At 33.9% G+C, this 6,289-nt stretch overlaps 1 protein-coding gene across 3 annotated transcripts in view; it reads right to left on the reverse strand.

The window, feature by feature from the left end:
- The window catches only part of NOL4 (nucleolar protein 4), a 395,622-nt gene that overhangs the window by 334,986 nt on the left and 54,347 nt on the right, over positions 1-6,289 (reverse strand). The window lies entirely within an intron of this gene.

The following is a 6,289-nucleotide window of genomic DNA, read 5'->3' on the forward strand; positions in this document are numbered from 1 at the left end:
AATATTCACAGCAGCACTATTTACAATAGCCAAGACACAGAAGCAACCTAAATGTCCACCCAAAATGAATAGATACAGAAGATGTGGCATATATATATATAATGGAATACTATTCAGCCCTGAGAAAGGAGGAAATAGTACAATTTGCAACAACACTGATGGACCTTGAGGGCATTATGCTAAGTGAAATAAGCCCTACAGAAAAAGACAAAAACCTCATGGTATCATATGTGGAATCTAAAAAGATAGTCAAAAATCATAGAAACTGAGAGTAGAAAAGTGGTTGCCAGGGAGGCTGCATAAAGGGTACAAACTTTCAGCTATAATATGAATAAGATCTGAAGATCTAATGCAAAACATGGTGACTACAGTTGATGACACTGTACCATATCACTGAAATTTGCTAAGAGAATAGAACTTAAATTCTTTCACCAAAAAAAAGAGAAAGCTGATGTATGTGTTAATTATCTAGATGGGAGGAATCTTCTCAGCATGTATATCCAATCACCACAGTGTACACTTAAGTATCTTACAATTTTATATGTCAATTTACCTCATAAAGCTGATTTTAAAAAATACAAATAAATAGACATCCCAAGTTCCAAGATTAGAAGACTTAATATTGGTATGATACCAATATTCCCCAAATTAATCTACAGATTCAACACAATTATATCAAAATTCCAACTCCTTTTTTTAAGAGGTACAAACTATTATGTATAAAATAAGCTACAAGGATATATTGTACAACATGGGGAATATAGCTAATATTTTATAAAAACTATAAATGGATTATAACCTTGAAAAAGTGTTAATCACTATATTGTACACCTGTAACTTATATAATATTTTACATCAACTATACTTCAAAAAAAATAAAAGGTTAAAAAAAAAGAAATTGGCAAGTTGATCCTAAAATTCATTGGAGATGCAAGACTCAGAAAAACTAAACCCATCTACAAAAAAGTAAGTTAGAGAAGTCACTCTTCTTGATGTCAAAACATACTACAAAAGTGCAATAATCAAGACAGCATGCTACTACCATAAAGATAGACATATAGATCAATGGAGTAGAATTGAGCACTCATAAGTAAATCATACATCCATAGTCACATGGTTTTTGACAAGGGTGCCAAGACAATTCAGTAAAGCAAAGAATAGTTTTTGACAAATGGTGCTAGGACAACTGGATATGCACGTGCAAAAGACTGAACTGGATGCCCCTCTCATACCATATCCAAAATGTAACTCAAAATGAATCAATAACCTAAATGTTAGAGCTAAAGTTATAATATTCTTAGAAGAAAACATAGGTGCAAATCTTTATCACCCTGCTTTAGGTGACAGTTTATTAATATGACACCTACAGCATAATCAACCAAAGAAAAGAGAGATAAATTGGACTGTATCAAAATTTAAAATTTTACATGTTAAAGAACACTATCAAAGAAGTGAAAATCCAAATCACAGAGTGGAAGAAAATATTTGCTCATAATATATTGGATAAGGATATAGTTCCAGAATATATAAAGAAGTCTTAACAGTTCTACAATAAACAGGCAACACAATTTTTAAATGGGCAAAGAGCTTGAATAGACATTTCCCTAGAGAAGATATATTGTACAAATGGTCAATAAGCACATGAAATGATGCTCAACATGATTAGTCATTTAGGTAAATGCAAACCACAAGACGATACTATTCCATATCCACTAGGATGACTATAATTTTTAAAAATGGGAAATAGCAAGTGTTGGTTAACATGTGGAGAATTTGGAAACCTCAAACGTTGCTGTGTGAATTTAAATGATAAAGCTATTTTGAAAACAGCTTGGCAGTTCCTAAAATAGTTAGAGTTACCATATGACCCAGGAATTCCCCTCCTGGGTATAAAACAAAGAGAATTGAATAATATGTCCACACAAAATTTTGTACACAAACGTTCATAGCAGAATTATTCATGATAGCCCAAAGTAGAAACTACTCAAAGTATCAATCAACTAAAGAATGCATAAACAAAATTTGGCATATCCATACAATGGAATATTACTCATACATAAAAAGAAATGATGTACTAATTTATGCTATGTCATGGTTGAACTTTGAAAACAGTACACTAAGTGGAAGAAGGCTGACATAAAGGCAACATATTGTACCATTCCATTTATATAAACTTTCCAGGATAGGCAAATCCACTGAGATAATTAAGTTGATTAGTTTTCAGGGGCTAGGAGGAGGGAGAAATGAAGAGTGAATGCTAATGGATGGTGAGCAATTATTTTCAGGATGATGAATATATTCTGCAATTATGTAGTGGTGACGGTTGCACAGCCTGGTGAATATACTTAAAACCACTAAATTGTTCATGTTAAAAGGGTGAATTTTATGGTACATAAATTATAACAGTAAAATAGCAATACAAAAACACATTTGTGAGTGGTTTCATATCTTCCCCAATTTATTGTAAACTGAGTGCAGAAAGAATAAAGTGTGGAAAGCAACACACCAAAATGTTTAACAGTAACAATTTTGGGGTGGTGGGATTAAGGGTTATTTTTTAAATTTAACTTCCTCTTTCTCATATTTTTAAATAATTCAATTAACCTTATAATCCTAATAAAATGAATTTGATAGAAAAAAATAGACATCCATTAGCTGAAAAGCACATAAAATTTAACCCACCCCTCATACTTTATTAACTCAAAATGGATCATATAATAAATGTAAAATGTAAAACTATAAAATGTCTTACTAGAAAACATAGGAGAATCCCATGACTAGGTAGAATTTGATCCAGGTATGCAAGGTTGGTTAATCAACTAAGGTAATCCATCATGTCAACAAACTTTTAAAAAAGAAAAAAAAATCACATGATCATATCAATAGATGCAGAAAAAGCTTTTGACAGAAACCAGTACACATTAATGGAAAAAACTTTCAGTAAACTAGGAATAGAGAGGAGCTTTCTCAACTTGACAAAGACTATTTACAAAAAAACTACAGCTAATGTCATATCTAATGGTGAGAAACTCAAAGCTTTCCCACTGAGAACAAGTACAAGGTAAGGATTTTCCCCCCTCACCACTCCTTTAAACATTGTACCAGAAGTCCTTGCTAATGCTATAAAAGGCAATGAAAGATATACAGATTGGGAAGGAAGACATAAAACTGTCTTTGTTCACAGATGACATGATCATCTGTGTAAAAAATCTAAAAGAATCAACAACAACAACAATAAAAACTCCTGGGATTTATAAGCAGTTATAACAAGGGTGCAAGATAAAAGGCTAAATATGCAAAAGTCAACTAATTTTCCATATACTAGCAATGAACAAGTGGATTTGAAATAAAAACAATATCATTTACATTAGCATCAAAAAATAAAATACTTAGATATAAACCTAACAAAATATGTACATGATCTATCCAAGGAAAACTACAAAACTCTGGTTAATAAAATCAAAGAAGAACTATATAAATGAAGAGATAGTCTATGTTCCTGGATAGGAAGAGTCAGTATTGTCAAGATGTCGGTTCTTCCCAACTTGATCTATGGATTCAAGGCACATTCAGTCAAAATGCCAGCAAATTATTTTATGGATAGCGACAAACTGTTTTAAAGTTTGTGGGAAGAGGCAAATGACCAACAAGAGCCAACACAACATTGAAGGAGAAAAACAAAGTTGGAGGAATGACACTACCTGATTTCAAGACTTACTATAAAGCTGAAATAATCAAAACATTGTGCTATTGGTAAAAGAATAGACAAACAGAACAATGGAACATAATATAGAGCCCAGAAATACATCCCCATAAATATACCTAACTGATCTTTGGCAAAAGGGCCAAAGTACTAAAATGGAGAACAGACAGTCTTTTTAACAAATGGTGCTGGAACCATTGGACTTTCACATGACGAATCTAGACACAGATCATACACTCTTCACAAAAATTAATTCCAAATTGATCACAGACCTAAATGTAAAATGCAAAGCTATGAAATTCCTAGAAGAAAAACATAGGAGAAAACCTAGATGGCTTCTGGTACAATGATGCCTTTTTAGATACACCACCATTGGCACAATCCATGAAGGAAATAATTTATAAACTGGGCTACATTAAGATTTAAAACTTCTTCTCTGCAAAAGAAAATATCAAGAGAATTATAAGATAAGCCACAGATTGAGAGAAAAGATTTGCAACAGACACATCTGATACAGGACTATTATCCAAAATATACAAAGAACTCTTAAAACTCAACAATAAGAAAACCATCAACTCGATTAAATCATGAGCCAATAACTTAACAGACACCTCACCTAAGAAGATATACTGATGGCAAACAAGCGTATGAAAAGATGCTCTGCATCGTATGTCATCAGGGAAATGCAAACTGAAACAATAAGATACAGCTCTACACCTATTAGAATGGCCAAGATCAGAACAATGACAACATCAAATGCTGGGAAGGATATGGAACAACAGAAACCCTCATTCATTGCTTATATGAATGCAAAATGGTACAGCCGTCCTGGAAGACAGTTTGGCTTTTTCTTACAAAACTAAACGTACTCTTATCTATGATCCAGCAGTAGTACTCCTTGATGTGTACCCGTAGGAGTGAAAAATTATGCCCCCACAAAAACACTGTGCATGGATGTTAACAGTAGATTTGTCCATAATTGCCAAAACTTGGAACCGAGCAAGCTGTCCTTCAGTAGGTGAATGAATAAATAAACTGTGGTACACCAGACAATGAAATACATTCAGCACTAAAAAGGAATGAGCTATCAAGCCATCAAAAGACATCAGCAGGGGTTAGGGAGTTTAAATGCATATTACTAAGTGAAAGAAGCCAATCTGAAAAGGCTACATACTGTATGATTCCAACCATATGACTTTCTGGAAAAGGCAAAACTATGTACACAATAAAAAGATCAGTGGATGTCAGGGGTTGGGGGAGAGAGATGAATAGAGCGGTGGAAATACTCTGCATGATATTATAATGACGGATATTTGTCATTATACATTTGTCCAAACCCACAGAATGTACAACTCCTAAGTTAAATTAGGGACTTTGGGCGATTATGAGGTGTCAATGTAGGTTCATCCCTGGTAAACATTTTTTAAGGACCAAACTGGGGGGTGATACTGATAATGTGGGAGGCTATGCATGTATGGAGGTAGAGAGTAAGTCTTAAAAAAGAGCATATCTGTTCAACCTTAGTTTAAGCAGACTCCTTCAGCATGATACCAAAATATGATCCATGGAAGGAAAACTGATAAATTAGATATACCAAAATAGAAAATATCTGTTCTGTAAAAGATACGGTTTAAAATGTGTAAAGACAAGACATAGACTGGGAGAAAATATTTGCAAATCACATTTTTGACAAAATACTTGGATCTAGGATATACTGTCAACTATCAAAAACTCAATAATAAGCAAACAAATATCCCAAATTAATAAATGAGTAATGAGCAACCTAAGTGTCCATCGACAGATGAATGGATAAAGAAGATGTGGCACATATATACAATGGAATATTACTCAGCCATAAAAAGAAACGAAATTGAGTTATTTGTAGCGAGGTGGATGGACCTAGAGACTGTCATACAGAGAGAAATAAGTCAGAAAGAGAAAAACAAGTACCATATGCTAATGCATATATATGGAAACCCAAAAATAAAGGTCTGAAGAACCTAGGGGCAGGATAGGAATAAAGACGCAGACGTAGAGAATGGACTTGAGGACACAGGGAGGGGGAAGGGTAGGCTGGGACGAAGAGAGAGACTGGCATGGACATATATACACTACCAAATGTAAAATAGCTAGTGGGAAGCAGCCGCATAGCACAGGGAGATCAGCTCTGCTTTTGACCACCTAGAGGGGTGGGATAGGGAGGATGGGAGGGAGACACAAGAGGGAGGGGATATGGGGATATATGTATATGTATAGCTGATTCACTTTGTTATAAAGCAGCAACTAACAGCACTAACACACCAGTGTAAAGCAATTATACTCCAATAAAGATGTTAAAAAATTAAAAAATAAAATATAAATAAATGAGTAATGATCTAAACAAACACTTCATCAAAGAATACATGTGGATTCAAGGAAACATAGGAAAAGATGCTCAATACCACTACTCATTAGGACAAAGGAAAGTAAAACTACAGTGAGATACTACTACATAGCTATTAGAATAACAACAACAAAAAAAATCCTGACAACATCAAGTATTAGTTAGGAGTGGAGCAACTGGCACTCTATACCTTGCTAGCAGGA

The sequence above is a fragment of the Lipotes vexillifer genome, unplaced genomic scaffold (assembly GCF_000442215.2).
Source record: "Lipotes vexillifer unplaced genomic scaffold, Lipotes_vexillifer_v1.1 scaffold90, whole genome shotgun sequence".
NCBI lineage: Eukaryota > Metazoa > Chordata > Mammalia > Artiodactyla > Lipotidae > Lipotes > Lipotes vexillifer.